We start from the raw sequence: 17,740 nt of genomic DNA, 5'->3' as shown, positions 1-17,740 counted from the left end.
TGATCCTGAGCATCTTTGAGCCAGTCATTGGGAGTTGCAGATACTCATTACATCTAGACCAGGGGTGGCCAAGCTGCGCCTGAGAAGGAGCCACAGTTTACCTATGTGTATTGCCAAAGAGCCACAGTAATACGTCAGCAGCCCCCCATCAATTCCTCCCACCTGCCAGCAGCCCTGATGATCAGCGCCTCCCCCTCCTCCCCCATGCCTCCTGTGGCATGCAGGGAGGCTGTGGGGGAGGGGGAGGAGCGAGGGCATGGCAGGCTCAGGGAAGGGGGCAGGAAGGAGTGGGGGCCTTGGGGGAAGGGGTGAAGTAGGGGCAGAGGCAGGGGTTGAACAGTAACCCCCAACCTGCCGCCACATTGGAAAGTTGGTGCCTGTGCAAGGAACCACATATTAACTTCTGAAGAGCCTCATGTGGCTCTGGAGCCACAGGTTGGCCACCCCTGATCAAGACGGTATATGTGTATGTGAAATGATCATGCCAGGATTGCTACATATCTTCCACTTCCCATGCAGAAGAGAGGGCCAGGGACTCAGCAATCTCCATCGCACCATCTTCCTTAGATCTACAAGGAACTGCACACAGTTTTCCTCCCCACAAAAGAGATGGAAAGAAAGCCACTGTTTCTTATTCTGTTGTATTAAATTGCAGTGGTACCCCCTCTGATCTCAGAGACTCACCTAATTTGACAACAGGACACCTCCTGCTGAATTCACATGTATTAAGACCCTGCACCTATTGAGATGAATGGCAAAACTCCTACTGACTCCAGTTACACATGATTAAACCCTAAGAGATCACCCTTCTCCAGGAAAGTCCTTGGTTTTGATTGGAGTTTTACCAGATTAAAGATTCAGGGCCAGCCTCATAGTCGCTGCTTGATTTAGTTGTTTACAAACCAGATAAAGAGGGGTTGGGAGTGTTAAGGTGAACACTGAGGCTCTCTCTCCACTGCCACTTTCAGCCCTAAAACACCCCCCCGAGCAACAAAAGTTTTAGCGCTGGAAAGCGCCGGTATAGACAGCGCTATATGGCTGGGAGCCCGGGAGGGCTACCACCCCTCATTCAGGGTGGTTATTTTTTATCACCAGGAGAGCTCTCCCCTCGCGATGAGGTGTGACTATACTGCCCAGGTCACAGTGCTGCCCTGGCCATGCTGTAATGTGGGCAGTGTAGACATACCCCAACTTTTAGGCCCAATTTACTTCTCTCCTCTTTATAATTAATGTTTCCTATATATCTGCTGTCACTTGGTTTTCGAGTTGATGAGCTCAGTGCATGTCAGTATGTACTGCTTCGAATAGAAAGTGAGTCTTTGTTCAGCTGTGCTAAGATACTCCATCTGCAGTGGACTCTTTAAAAAAAAAAATACTTCTAGCTTTTTAAAGAATTCTAGTTGCACTGATGTCACTGAAACATGCTCGAGTATCTCACAAGCTGATCCAGTACCTCCAATTGACAGGTTTAGGATGACATGACACCTTAAGCTTATTGAAGATTCATTATTCATTAACAGCTCTTTCAAGCCTTCTCCAAGCAAGGATTAATATGCAAATCACTTGCTAATTGAGAGGTTTCAGAGTAGCAGCCGTGTTAGTCTGTATTCGCAAAAGGAAAAAGAGGACTTGTGGCACCTTAGAGCCTAACCAATTTATTTGAGCATAAGCTTTCGTGAGCTACAGCTCACTTCATCGGATGCATTCAGTGGAAAATACAGTGAGGAGATTTATATACACACAGAACATGAAAAAATGGGTGTTACCATACAGACTGTAAGGAGAGTGACCATTTTCCCTTCCCCCTCCCCTCCCCCCGCTCTCCTGCTGGTAATAGCTCATCTTAAGTGATCACTCTCCTTACAGTCTGTATGGTAACACCCATTTTTTCATGTTCTGTGTGTATATAAATCTCCTCACTGTATTTTCCACTGAATGCATCCGATGAAGTGAGCTGTAGCTCACGAAAGCTCATGCTCAAATAAATTGATTAGTCTCTAAGGTGCCACAAGTCCTCCTTTTCTTTTTGCTAATAGGCAGTATTGTTTGATCTGGGCTTGTAGTTGAATCTCTGTTCACTGACAAATGGTAGTACCGGCTGTCTATTTTTCTCTGGCCTTGAAGGCAGCCTTTGTAGTCAGAGTTCACTGTCTGTCATAGTGGCGGAGATGCTCAAGGGATTCTTAAAGTAGCCTGATATTTACTATTTACTAGTTCTTTGCAAATATTCTTATATGTTCCTTCATGATCAAATTATTACCCTTTGCTTTAGAAGATGTTTATATTTGTTTGACGAGTAGTTTAAAAAAAAATCCTGCACAAGAACAAATTAAAAATAAGGAGATAAACACACATCTTTAATCCCACAAACAGATACACACATCAGGGCCTGGAGTGTCATTGACTTTAAGAGGAGGGAGGACATGTATGTGCAGGACTTGCATTTTGCCTCTTCAAGCTGCACATAGTAATAAGTACTTCATAGGTGAAAGGGTTAATCAGCACTTTACATTAGCAATGATATTTTACTTTCATCCTAATAAATTGTGGGGGGTGTTAAATGCATTTTTTAGTTTCCATCTAAGTCACTGGTTCTAGAGAGTTGCTTGATACATTATCTGACTTAGATACACACACTGACAGCACAATTTCAATCTGGATCACAACTTTCCTGAAATGTATGAAGTTATTTACTTCAGGATCAAGACATGAATTTCAGTCTCAGACCTGAACTTCCCCAAAGTAAAGAAGTGTTCAAATCAAAGGGTTGGTTTGGGCCCATCTCTGTTAATACAGGACTATAAAATGTAGCTACCTGATCACATCTAAGCAACCAGTGTAAAATATTCCCAGAAGAATTAAAATAGCTTATTAAAATGTAATATGATCATGTTTATCTCACTGAAGATTTCAGCTGACTCATTTGCTATCAGGAAGGTTTTGAGTAAAGAACCACCACAAACTGATGGAGTTAGCCCCTGAATCTCACCTGTCAGAGAGGAAGAGGACTAGCCTGTACTTGGCCTAAAGGAGTCAAGAGCGAAGGTGATGACAGCTAAATTGTTGCAAAAAGGCTTCCTCCCCAGAAGTGGTGTATCTGTCACTCTGGGGGAGGGGGTGGGAAGCAACCAACATTTATAAGCTAATTGAAATAAATCCCAAACACTAGCATTTGTACAGCAATTACATGGAATATTTATCACCAGTGGAATGAATGCTGACCTCTGACCCTCAGATGTTTCCTGTAAATGAATCTGTTAGTTCCAAGCTCTTCCTCTGCTCTGAATGTGGTGAGCAGGGTGTTGAAGTGGAGATGAGCTAGGGAAGAGGAAGATAGCTGGCCATAGTTATAGCAAAGAGCTAGAAAGAAGTCAGTGAGAGGGCCTGTGAAAAGAGCAAATTGTAAAACCTTCCCTCCTGCACTCTGAAATTGAAATTAGTGATTAGTAATAGTGGCATAAATTACACACCGTGGAGCCCTATTGGGACTATTGCAACTTCTTTTAAAAGACGCATAGCTTTAAAGTCAATACTGTGTGATGGTTTCTAGTATGTTTTAAATGCATCTTACAAAACTTAATTTTGTCCAATGCTAGCAGACAAAACTACAACTTCATCAACTTTTTCTTCTCTTCGGTGTCCCCAGTAGAGATAAAGAGGTGAAGTGACTCACTAGCGCAGCAGCCAGGCTAATTATCTCAGGAAAATGCAAGAATTACTGAGCCAAAGATCAATGTATTTCCTTATCGAGCACTGTCACTGTGGTGGGAAAATGTGGATCACTGTGTCCTGCCTGGATTAATAGGACAAGATATGTTAACACGACAATATGTGTTTCAGACGAGGTGATATATACAAAGCCTTTAAGCAGTGTGCTACCGCGTGAATTATGGAGATGAGCTGTTACGAAATGCAGGGAATTTCTGTTATTCACACACAGTTTGGAAATTCTCGTCTATGGCCCAGTGCTGGAGGCATTTTTCCAGCTGAGCATGTGTCTTTCCTTTGCCACATGGCAGCATCAATTTGGCCTTTGAGAGCAATTAAATAGTTGTGTACAGCCACAGAGGAGGACACACTCCCCAAACAGCTCACTCCTTCCATTAGTCACACCTGTTAGGCCAATTGCATTGCTGGTGTACCTTCACTGAAATCACTGCAATGGCATCAGGGACGTAGTTGGCCTATAACTCCAGCACTTTTTTGAAGCATTATAGGTACTGAAAGCATTACAGAAACTGCAGCACAGACATTAAGTGTGACTAAGGCCCCTGAAGGAGCAGTTAAGTGCCTAAGTCAACATTTAGGCACCACTGGCATGCACAAAACTACTGCTCAGCTGCACCAAATCTCTGGGCACCCGTTTCTGCCAGAGGGCATATGCACAGCTGCCTAAGTCCTGACACTGCTGAGCAACTTGGCACCAAGCTCATACCTAAGGCTCAGTGGGATTCACAGACCAGGTGCCTCTTTACCTGTCTGACCTGCGGAGCCCGATTTAAGAGCACACCACACCCACCCAAAAGATGGTAGGGGAGGGATTAAATATTCATTGGAGCAAGGCTATGACTCCCCCAGAGTGCCCTCACCACAAGGCTATAAAGTCATTCTTGATATCACCTTCTGGGCTGATGATGCCTGTTCATGCATTTCATGCAAAGTGGACGAGGTTCAACAGGAGAGATTGTGAGCAACCCATCCCAGAATAGCCCTGGCAGCCTGTGTTTGAGGGTTGTCAACTGCAGCACCGCTATGGTGCTTGTTTTCATTTGGTCCCTAAAAATGTTTACATAATGTTATCGGATACGAGGATTATTTGGGTTGAAGCAGCTGTTTCCTCCTTTTGTTGGTGTGTGTGCTTCTTAGATTCAGTTGCATTTACTCAGCCTACTGAAAGGAAAATCTTAGACTGAGCAGTTTTTACCAGAGAAACGACCCCTCTATATTTAATGCACATGCCTGAGGAGGTTCATTCTAACTTTTAGCTATTAGTGGTTTATTCCCTCTCAATCCCATCCATCATGCGGCCGTTGGCACTTTAATGTATTATTAAACCACATAGCTGGGAGTGTAGCAACATAATCCCTGAATTGTGAAGGTTTTGCCCATGTGATTAATGGTGTGAAATATATCTGTGCATGTTTTACCAGCGTTATGATGTGTGTTGCTTTATTCTGACTTTGCCCCAAGGAATCTGATGCATAGTTCAGTACTGTGGCTACAAATGTGTCCCTTAGGTGATATAAAGATCCTGGGAAACCTTAAAGTTTCCCAAAGCAAACTAATTCTACAGTATCCACAGGTAGCAGATTCTGATCACAAGCCTTACGAGGAGCATTGGGGTGGGGAAGAAGCCTAGCTAGAGATTTGTCCTGGAATTTAGCTGTCCTTTTGTACCAGTAAACTAACTCCATCTTCACACTCATTTGCTCTTTTTATTATAATGTTTGCAACGTATTAGGAAATGATGCAAATTGCAACCTGAAAAGGGTCTTTTAGAAACCATGCACACACATCTGACAAATTGTTGTGCCAAAACTGGACCTGCCTGAAGGACTGCGTGATTGCCACTGTACTGCAAATAGTGGAAAATCCAAATGTTACAATAATGTTGGTAATAGAATTCATACCTCCTGCTCCAGACAGCACAGGCCCAGCCATTTTCACTACCGGAGAATCTCCACTACGTCTTAGGAGTATAGCGCTTAGGGCACACACTTCAGCAGTTCTGCCACCTTCCAGTAGAAGGGAGAGGTACATGTTTGGTAGCCAGTTTGTTACATCATGTTACAAAGCCCAATATGGAATAGAACGAGAAAGGCAAATAATGCTTTCACATTTATGATTAAGAATGTTTTGTTTAGAAGTTGTAATTTAACAACACTTACTGAAAGCTAGAGAATATGGGACACATTCTGCTTCAATTAAGTTTCCCCCTGAATGTATGTACATTAGAACTGCAAAAAAGCAGCATTAATCCCATGCCAGCATTCTGGACAGCCATGGCCCTATCCCTCCCAGCTCCCACCAGGAGCAGAAGTAACCTGTGGACATGTGGGATTGCAGCCAGATCTGGGCACATGCAGTTTGTGCCAAAATGCACAGCCAACAAAAAAAAAATCAGGAAATAAGACTTCTGCCCCGTTACCAGCCCTAGCCATGGCTTTTCTCATGATGCATACAGTCCCCAGTTGTGTGACAATATCTGTGGGAGAGACGTCCAGGCATACATGTCGGCGGCAAGATTAATGGTTGGTTTTACATGATAATTTGAACTTGGTAGAAAATGCAGACTGGCATCCTTCTTGGTTGTAATTAAAAAGCCTATAATTGCTGGTATTAAATCTTAAGTGGATCCACACCTACACTGCTTTTAACTTAATGCCTATTGTAACCATTGTCTTTTACTTTTTGCCTTGGGTTCTTGGTGGCATGCAGACTTGGCACCAAACTCACCAGAGAGTGTGAATCTTTAAAGGGTTAGCATGTGCGCCATTCTGGTTTGAAGTAGCGAACAGCAAGCAGGAAAGGGAATTGATTCAAAGACTCCCTTCATGTTTGCTGAAACGTGCAAAGTGGTGCTGGAAAAACAGAGCTTCCCCACTCCATTTTCCCAGTGCTGCCTCTCCCCTTTAAAGGGGGCGAGGACTAGAGAGGAGTGGGCTTGTTCGGCCTCATTTTGAACCCATCAAAACATGATGGGGTTTGAGCATGTGACCTGACAGCTACTATTATTAAGATTTGCAGTCTACCCAAGAAGAACTTGGGGAGGCACTGAAGAATTGGGGCAGAATAGAGAATGAAAGCCACTGAAAGGAGCGAGTGACTGGGTGGGGAGCAGCAGGGTGAAAAGCATGTACCAAGGTAGAAGTCTTGCCTATACTATACACAGTGCACCAGTTTAACTAAAGTCATCTAAAAATTGATGTTGCAAACTCCTGATGCAGATGCCCTTCAATCGGTTTAACACCTTGCTCATAGGGATTTAGCTTACTTTGGTAACTGACGGGCATACAGTTATAGACCAAGGCACTCAGAGCACTTTACAAAGATGGATAAATATTAATGCCCATTTTACAGAGAGGTAGCATGCTGCACAAGGACTTCATGACTCCACCATTAAAATCACCTGTTCTAACTTTAGGGAAACCACCTTCATTTATTATGGCCACCTTCTGTGTGAAGCATTTGCATATAGTTCTCAGTCTGCCAAGGCCCAAATGTGGGATGCGCTGTGTGACAAAGACCCCAAATGAGAAAGATATGCAGGAAAGGTAAAATGTGGTGGGAGCCATTCAAAGAAAGGACTTTCCCTGAGCTCAGTTTCATTATTCTGTATTTCTCACTCCTGAAAGGGATGAAGTGCTGGTCTTTGAATTGGGACCAGAGAGCTCAAGTCCACACTTTACTTTAAGCCAAGTGGAAGTTCCATCTCGTTTTGTATATTCGAGCATGTGCTGAGCCCTTATTCATTTTCATCGAAAAACCAAAACACCAAAAACATAGGTAGAAGACAGGGAGCAATGGAACTAAAATGAATGGTAGCCCCAAAATGAGGTATGGTCATATGGCATGTTTCTTCAGCCTCACAGGGGTGATGGGAGGCTTAATTCATTATCACCTTGAGATCTTCAGATGGCAGTTGCTATATAAGTTCAAGTGCTACAATAATATAGCATCCAGTCCTGCAAAAGCCTCAGAGGTAGACGTCTCATTGACTTTAATGGAAATTCTGCATACAAAACCCTTGCAGAATTAGTCCTCAAGTGTGAGTTTCCTGGCTTTTGTTCTCTGTCACTTTAGTATGTGAAATGTATAGATTTATCATGAGTACAAGAGTGTGTTTGTTGTAATTATTTTATTAAGACTGCTTTTCATAAGCTTTTCTTTTTTTAAATCTGGAAACATTTGATTTCCCATATGGAAAGAACATTTATCACACTTTACACAGATCATATTTGGCTAATCCTTTTGCATATATATATGCAAAACGTGACATATACAAGGCTATTTGAATTTCATAAAACAGAAAAGCAAGGAAATGAGATATAATAAGTATATTACATAAATATGTGTGCCCAATTTACAAACCTATAGTATCTTTAGTAAATGCATAATAGGCGATTTCTGGGGGGTTTTTTTAAATGTGTTTTTTGGCGCACACACAAGGTTTTTAAGCTCTTAACCACTGAAATCAATGGAAGTTAGAAGTGTAAATTCACACTAGCCCACAGATCCTCAAAGGTCACTTTATTGACTAATGATGGATTTAAATACACACTAAATTCATAGCAATGGTCACTATTGAAAGGTTAAAGACGTTTTTGCTTTTACCAGATCATTTCAGCCCCTGTGGTAAATTATGTATCTAATTTACAGATGAACTGGAGCAGAGTAATTAAAAATGGAAAAAAGCTAGTTACTTCTTTATAGCGCAATTTATCAAGGGCTGGGTTCTGATTTGAATCATTATCAGCCCTCTGATTTTTTAATAACATGAAATAATGTATAAACACAGCTGCATATTGCTGCGTGGCCAGTTATTCTGGAATCCTACACAAATAGAAAGATATTTCCTTACTTAGGCATCTGTGAAACACCACCGATCTTTGTGTGTGTCACATGGTACCTTGTTAAAATGTACGTTTTTTTTCAAATCAGTTTGTACATCTGCAAATTCATGCGATATGCAATGCGCAGCTTCCTCTGTAGTCGGCGTTTGCTCTTCAGCCACAGCTCGGAGAGAATGGTTCACTTGCTGGGATTCATTTCAGAGCCAGCCAACAGCACGACGGTAGGATGGATGGGTGAGTGTGGATGGGTGTGTAAAAGAAGGAGCTTTCTTTAAGACAGCAGTTTGACTAGGTAGAAAAATAACCTGATGTTCCAAACTGATCTAGCCACAGAAGCACTTACAGATCTACCAGTGATGTCAGCCACAGCAGCCCCTCAACCGCTTCTCAAACAAGCCAAGTTCTAGTTTAATTTCTTCTAAAGCTGAAGCGGGAGGAAGTAAAAGTAGTGAGAATGCGGAGGAACCCACAGGTTGACTTTTCTCAGGCTGAAGAGGGGATAGAAGAAGAATAAAACGAAATAATCCGAGATCCTTGGGTGGAAGAGGCTAGAATCCTGCTTTACACATATTAATTCATTCGCCTTCCTAGCCCCCTCCAGGCTATTAGCGCCTTTCACCAGCGGAGAAGGGGCCACATGGTAGGATGTGACTGATCCTCTTATGGAAGCGGACAGGGACCTTTCCCATTGCCCCTGCGGGTGTTGGGAAAGCCCCCCTCGCTGGTGCTGAGCTGAGCCTTTGTCTTTGCTGCGCTCCCGGACCAGCAGGGACCCGCCCCGTCTGGAGCAGCCTGCCCGGGGGTCGGACCATCCCACAGCGCTCGCTGGCCACCGGCTTCCCCTGCCGCCGGGGCACTGAGCCTGGGCCAAGGCGCTGGTCCGGCCATGGCTCGATGGGCCTCGCCGCAGCCCCGCCCGGCCCAGCCTGGCGTCCCTCACACAGACACACGCGCAGCGGGGCCGCTGGAGGGGCACAAAGCGGCCCCAAGCACCGGGGGATCGGGCAATTGGCATCACCTCGCCCCCCCGCTGAGCCAGCTGCGTCTGCCCCCCCCCACACCCCGTATCTCTCTCTCGCACCCCCACACACTATTTCTCTCTCGCTCGCACACACGCACCCACACCCTGCACCTCTCACACGCACCCACACCCTGCACCACTCACACACACTGTCTCTCTCTCTCTCTCACACACACACACCCTGCACCACTCACACACACTGTCTCTCTCTCTCTCACACGCACCCACACCCTGCACCACTCACACACACTGTCTCTCTCTCTCTCTCACACACACACCCTGCACCTCTCACACGCACCCACACCCTGCACCTCTCTCACTCTCACACACCCTGCACCACTCACACACACTGTCTCTCTCTCTCTCACACACACACACCCTGCACCACTCACACACCCTGTCTCTCTCTCTCTCACACGCACCCACACCCTGCACCTCTCACACGCACCCACACCCTGCACCACTCTCACACACACTGTCTCTCTCTCTCTCGCACCCCCACACACTATTTCTCTCTCTCTCGCTCGCACACACACACGCACCCTGCACCTCTCACACGCACCCACACCCTGCACCTCTCACACACACTGTCTCTCTCTCTCTCACACACACACACACCCTGCACCTCTCACACACACTGTCTCTCTCTCTCTCACACACACACACCCTGCACCTCTCACACACACTGTCTCTCTCTCTCTCACACACACACACACTATTTCTCTCTCACTCACACGCACCCACACCCTGCACCTCTCACACGCACCCACACCCTGCACCACTCACACACACTGTCTCTCTCTCTCTCACACACACGCACCCTGCACCACTCACACGCACCCACACCCTGCACCTCTCACACGCACCCACACCCTGCACCACTCACACACCCTGTCTCTCTCTCTCTCTCACACACACACACCCTGCACCTCTCACACGCACCCACACCCTGCACCTCTCACACGCACCCACACCCTGCACCTCTCTCACACACACTGTCTCTCTCTCTCTCGCACCCCCACACACTATTTCTCTCTCTCTCGCTCGCACACACACACGCACCCTGCACCTCTCACACGCACCCACACCCTGCATCTCTCACACTCTCACACACCCTGCACCACTCTCACACACACTGTCTCTCTCTCTCGCACCCCCACACACTATTTCTCTCTCTCTCGCTCGCACACACACACGCACCCTGCACCTCTCACACGCACCCACACCCTGCACCTCTCACACACACTGTCTCTCTCTCTCTCACACACACACACACCCTGCACCTCTCACACACACTGTCTCTCTCTCTCTCACACACACACACACCCTGCACCTCTCACACACACTGTCTCTCTCTCTCTCACACACACACACACTATTTCTCTCTCACTCACACACACACACACCCTGCACCTCTCACACGCACCCACACCCTGCACCACTCACACACACTGTCTCTCTCTCTCTCACACACACGCACCCTGCACCACTCACACGCACCCACACCCTGCACCTCTCACACGCACCCACACCCTGCACCTCTCACACACACTGTCTCTCTCTCTCTCACACACACACACACACTATTTCTCTCTCGCTCACACACACACACACCCTGCACCTCTCACACACACTGTCTCTCTCTCGCTCACACACACACACACCCTGCACCACTCACACACACTGTCTCTCTCTCTCTCTCACACACACACCCTGCACCTCTCACACACCCTGTCTCTCTCTCTCTCTCTCACACACACACACCCTGCACCACTCACACGCACCCACACCCTGCACCACTCACACACACTGTCTCTCTCTCTCTCACACACACCCACACCCTGCACCTCTCACACACACTGTCTCTCTCTCTCTCTCTCTCTCACACACACACACCCTGCACCACTCACACGCACCCACACCCTGCACCACTCACACACACTGTCTCTCTCTCTCTCACACACACACACACTATTTCTCTCTCGCTCACACACACACACACACACCCTGCATCTCTCTCACACAGACACACCCCCACCCCCGTCTCTCTCTCTCTCACACACCTGTCAGTCGCTCTCTCAGACCCTCACACCTGTCAGGCAGAGTGTCTGTCACACACACACTCCCGTCAGTCTGTCGCTCTCACCCCCCCCCCCCGTCACGCGGTCTGTCTGTGACGGTCTCTCTCCCCCACACACTCGGTCTGTCTGGTTCTCTCGCAGGCCCACACACCTGTCAAGCCGCGGGTGTGTCCGTCTGGCGCGCTCGCTCTCACACCCACACCCCAGGCAGTGTCTGTCTCTCTCCTACCCCCCGGGTCACCCTGTCTGGCTCACCCCCCCCCCGGCCGCCCCTTCTCCCCCGCGCTCAGGTCTCTGGCAGCGCCCTCCCAGCCGGGGGTCTCCCGTCGGGGGGCTGGCAGGGTGGCCAGCAGAGCCCAACCGGGAGCCCCGACGGGCTCCTGCCGGAGGCCCGCCCCGCTCCGCTCAGCAGCGCTGGGGGCAGCCCCCCCCCAGCCAGGCGGGGTGGCGAGGGGGCCAGGCTGCGGCGTGGCGTGCACCCCCCTCGCCGCCCGGCCCTGCGCCCCGCTCCCCGAGGGACGCCCCGGCCGGAGCCGCGAACACCTTGCTCAGGCCCCGCCGGCCAGGGAGGCTTGGCTGGGGGCGGGGGGAGGCGAGCCCCGCCTGGGGTCGGCTCAGGGCCTCAAGCCACCTTTCGCTGCCAGTGATCGCAGGGTGAGGGCAGGCGAGCCGCCCGGGCTCGCCCGCTGGAAAACAGCAGCATCCTCCCCATCCCAGTAAAAACTTTTCAGAAGTGGGTGCCTAAAGCCCTGAACGCCATATTTAGCCAGCGAGCTAGAGATCCTGGCTGTCCGAGCTGCTGAGCAGGCACCAAAAATCAATTCGTACCTCCCCACGGGTCAGCTCTCAGAGGGGGCCACTCCCATGCCCCAGCTGGCAGATTGAGGTGGTTGGGCCGCGTGTGCAGAGGCATGTTTCCCCGTCAGCGTTTAAATGCGGATGTACCTCAGGCATCCCCTTTTGGAACGGTCCCCGAGCTCTCTTAGGACTTTTGAAATCCATGAGAGTTTTGCCCTTGCCTTCGCTGACAGCAACATACAGCTGCATGAGTGACGGCCAGTTTGACAGCAATTGGGTGTGTCTCTGCATTACAGTTTAATAATTGGAAAAAACAGCATGTGCCTTTGTAGTGTACATCCTGGTTAAACCAGATCGCGAACAGCTCGAAAGATCGCATGGCTAGCATGACTTTAAATGATTCCCTGGTGCTCCATACTAAAGCTTTGCTATGACATTTAAAAAGCTTATGAGGGCAATGCATAATATAAAATCATAGGGCTGGAAAGGATCTGGAGCGGTCAGCTAGTCTCGCCTCTCCCCCAGTGCTGAGAGAGGAACAAGTAGACCTAGCCCATCCCTGACAGGCGTTTGCCAAACCTGTTCTTAAAAACCTACAAAGACCTGATTCCACAACCTCCCATGACAGCCTAGTTCAGTACTTAACCATCCCTAGAGTTAGAAAGTTTTGCCTAATACAGTCTCCCTTGCTGCAGATTAAACTGATTATTTAGTGTCTTACCTTAAGCGGACATGGAGAACAACTGATCTTGGACATCTTTATAACAGCCCTTAGCATGTTTGAAGCCCTTCCTCTGTCTTCTTTTCAGAAGACTAAATATGCCCAGTTTTTTTAACTTTTCCTTCCAGGTCGAGTTTTCTAAACTTTTTTTTATCATTTTTGTTGCTCTCCTCTGGACTCTCTCTAATTTGTCGACATCTTTCCTAAAGTGTGGTGTCTAGAAATGGCCACAGTGCTTCAGTTGAGGCCTCACCAGGGCCCAGTAGAGCAGGACTGTTACATTCGGCATCTTATATAAGACAGGCCTGTTAACAACCCACTAAAATGGTATCAGCTGTTTTCGCAACTGCATCACACTGTTGGCTCCTATTCAGTTTGTGGTCCACCATAACTCCCAGAGCCTTTTTAGCAGTACTATCACCAACCCAGTTGTTCTCACTTTTGTATTCATGTATTTGATTTCTCCTTCCTAACACCAGTACTTTGTACTTATCTTTATTAAACTTGATCTTGACACATTGGAGAATTGGTCAGAAAACAAGATGATCTTGAATTCTAAACCTGTCCTTCAAAGTGCTTGCAACGCCCCTCCCCCAGCTGTGGGGTTAGCTGCAAATTGTATAAGCATGCTCTCTCTCTCTCTCTCTCTCTCTCTCTCATTACCCATATCATTAATGAAAAATATTGAATAGTACCAGACCCAGGAAAAAACCCCTGTGGTGCCATTAGATAGGGCTTCGCATTTTGACAGTGATAACATTGATAACTATCTCTTTGCATATGTTTATTTCAACCAGATGTGCAGCCACATAATCATTTTATGAGACCACATTTCCCATGTAGAAAGGCTTCCATGCTCTCTGTGTGTAGCACAGGGGGTCTCTAATGACCGCTCCAGATAAGCCAATGTGCTCACTATATGTGTGTGTAGAGGGAGGGACAGCAGCTGATATGCTAGCTTTTAAAAGTACCTGTGGAGTTAGGGATGCAGTACCCTAAGACATCTCTTTCCCTCTAATTTATCTGTTGTGAAAGGCATGGCCAGTTCCTTTTATCACATCTGCACAGTTGTGTGACATAGGATGGACAGAGGGATTAGCCATTAATGAGGCACTACAAGTCATAAAGGCCCTAATTCAGCAAGATGTTTAAACATTGCCTACTTTATGGTGGGAAAGATAACTGTGACTTAGTCTAGTCACTTGAAATTTAGGAGTTGGGATCTCTGCTGGGAAATGTCTCGTGGTCGGGTGTAAGACCAGTACAGCACATGGCAAGCTCTATTCCATGGTTATCCATGTACATACTTAGCCTAATTAAATGTTGATTCAAATATTGTTTTGCTCTTTATGTAGAGAAGTCTGGGCCTAAGTTCTCAGCTTCCCTTATCAACAATACATTTAAACATGTGAAGTCAAATTGGATTAAACAAAGCATGGCCTTAAAGATTTTGCTGACGCTGGGCCTAAATCCAGGGGTGGGACAGCTGTAGAAATACCCTTTAAGGTTTATAATTCCAGCCATTCCTAAATCTGCATTGTCTCTGTCACCCTTTCAGATGCAGAATTACCTTAGTGGTCCTTGTTCTAAAAACGCTGAGGGGATAGTAGTTTAATGATCTAAATTTCATGCTCAGATATGCTTCCCAGAGTCAAAAGTTCAAACCCTAACAAGGGCTTCATCCTTCCAGAGGAGATAAATAGAATTCCATGCAGTTAAACGAATGGACTGTTTGTTCTGCATGGACATTATAGAAACCAAACACATTTTGTAGGATCAACCCTAGTGTCCTTACTCAGTTTCCTCTCAATCCCCTCCCCCATGCTATGACGTGCATTAGGGACAAGTTTGTTACCAGTCACTACCCCAGAACTGGCTGGGTTTCCCTGCTACAGTAAGAACATAAGAAGGGCCATATTATGTGACACCAATGGTCCATCTAGCCAAATATCCTGTCTTAAAAACAGTGGCCAGTGCCAGATGCTTCAGAGGGAGTGAACAGAATGGGGCAATTTATCAAATGATCATCAGTCCCAGCTTCTAGCAGTCAGAGATTTAGGGACAGCTGCAGCATAGTGTTGTGCCCCTCACCATCTTGGCTAATAGCCATTGATGGACTGAACCTCCAAGAACTTATCCCAGTTATACTTTTGGCCTTCACAACATCCCCTGACACTGAGATCCACAGGTTGGCTGTACGTTGTGTGAAGCAGTACTTCTTTACATTTGTTATAAACCTGCTGCCTATTAATTTCATTGGGTGACCCCAGTTTGTGTATTATGTGAAGGGGTAAACAACACTTCCCTATTCACTTTCTCCACACCATTCAAGATTTTATAGACCTCTATCATATCCCCCTTTAGTCATCTCTTTTCCAAGCCAAATTATCCCAGTCTTTTTAATCTCTCCTCACAGGAAAGCTACTCCATACCCCATATCATTTTTATTGCCCTTCTCTGTCCTTTTCCCAATTTTAATATTTTTTTTAGATGGGGCAACCAGAACTGCACACAGTAGTCAAAGTATGGGCATACCAGGGATTTATATAGTGCCATTATGATATTTTCTGTCTTATTATCTATCCCTTTCTTAATGGTTCCTGACATTGTTATCTTTTTTGACTGCTGCTGCACTATCCCCAATGACTCCAAGATCTCTCTGCTGAGTGGTAACAGCTTGTTTAGACCATAACATTTTGGATGTATAGTTGGGATTATGTTTTCCAATAGGCATTATGTTACACTTATCAACATTAAATTTAATCTGTCATTTTCTTGTGAGATCCCTCTGTAACTTCGCAATCTGCTTTAGACTTAACTATCATGAGTAGTTTTGTATTATCTGTAAACTTTTACCACCTCCCTGTTTACCCCTTTTTCCAGATCATGTCTGAATATGTTGAACAGCACTGGTCCCCCAGTATGTACGCATCTGGGGAAGAAAGGCGCCATCTGCATGCAAAGGAGTTATTGTTCTAGTGTTACTTGCAAATTAAAGCCTAATCCTGCAAATTGTTCCACACAGGTATTTCTCTGCAACCATGTGAAGCCTCACAAGGCACAAGGATCTGTTTGGTTATACAGAACAACTTATAAAATCAAGGCCTAACACTGCCTTTTTTTTTTTCAAAGTGACCTCACTTTGTATGGGGAGAGATGTTTTGACTTCAGAACACACAAACTGATCAAACACACCCACACACACAAAAAAAGAAGGAAAACCATTTATAAATGTCACTGTCCAATGTCTTTTCAATTGAACTGTAATAAGATTATCTACACATATCTATAAATATCTACAAGTATCTACACTGTTTGCAGATATGACTCTTTGGTTGTCTTGCCTTTTTCCTACACTGCAACTATTATGAAAACAAAATCAAAAACGTTTGTATAATCTCTGAAAGAAAAAATAAATATAACAACTTCATTTTAAACAAAAGCTTTGGCACTAATCAATGTCCAGGTAACAAATCATAGTGAAAACTCTGAAATAACAGCGACAAAGCAACAGGGCATGTCAGAGAGCAGTTTCCAGCTGGCTAATAATATGCACAAGTCTATTTCACATCAGCCTTTTTGAGAACAATTATTGTGTAGTCGGACACTAAAAATTTCACAATTCACTGCAAATGTCAAATAAAAACACATGGTTCTTGCACAGATCTTCACAATTGATCCAGATTTTTGTAATGGAAAAAGTTACAGAAAATATTCACATCTGCCTGTATCTCTTCTTGATAGAGCCTATTGCTGAAGATTGGATAGACATTACTATGTGATCTTAACATTTGCCACCTTCACAAGGTAAGGAATCCCCTTTCAAAAAGATACCAAGAGAACACTGTGGAATTTGCAATGCAGAGGCACAAATATGGATGAATCGGAGGACATAAAATATAACCCATCTCTTTCCACAGAATTCTGTGGAACAGGGGGGAGAAGGACGGAGGCACCCACATGGTCAATTAGCTGTTAAATCCTTCTCTGAAATACAGGACTGGCCTGACAATTGGTGGAACACCAAGCAAAAACATAGTCTGGATATTCATAATGTGTAGCTGGAGACATATGCCAGAAGCTAAATTTTGGGATGTGGACCATCTCCACAGGAAAAGCAACCTGAGGGAAGACATAAAAGGTACTTTCCAGATGTAAGAAGGGGCATACAGCAAGCAGCCATTGCAAAATGGTCACTGTAAAACTGCAGCTCTGCCAGATTTAAAGGGCCAGCCCCTGAAAAGCATGCTGGGGGGAAAAATCCTCTAAAAGGCAAGGCTGCAGTGGAGAGTATTAAGAGACCAGGAAATCACCAGGCAAGGTAGAGTTGTAGGGCTGCCTTGGTGGTGTTCTCATCACCAGCAATCACGACCCCTCTGAGAATACAAAAATACGGCCCAAACTTTGTCTTTTTTTCCTGTATGCTTAATCCCGATTGTTGTGGGAAATAAAAATCTGTAGCACTGTTCTCGGCCTTGGGCTCCATTAGAGAAGCGCAGGGCCCCAAACTGTTGCTTGTGTATAAAGTTGCCCCCTACAACCTCAT

The sequence above is a fragment of the Lepidochelys kempii genome, chromosome 15 (genome assembly GCF_965140265.1).
Source record: "Lepidochelys kempii isolate rLepKem1 chromosome 15, rLepKem1.hap2, whole genome shotgun sequence".
Lineage (NCBI taxonomy): Eukaryota > Metazoa > Chordata > Testudines > Cheloniidae > Lepidochelys > Lepidochelys kempii.
This window is presented reverse-complemented; position numbering follows the sequence as displayed.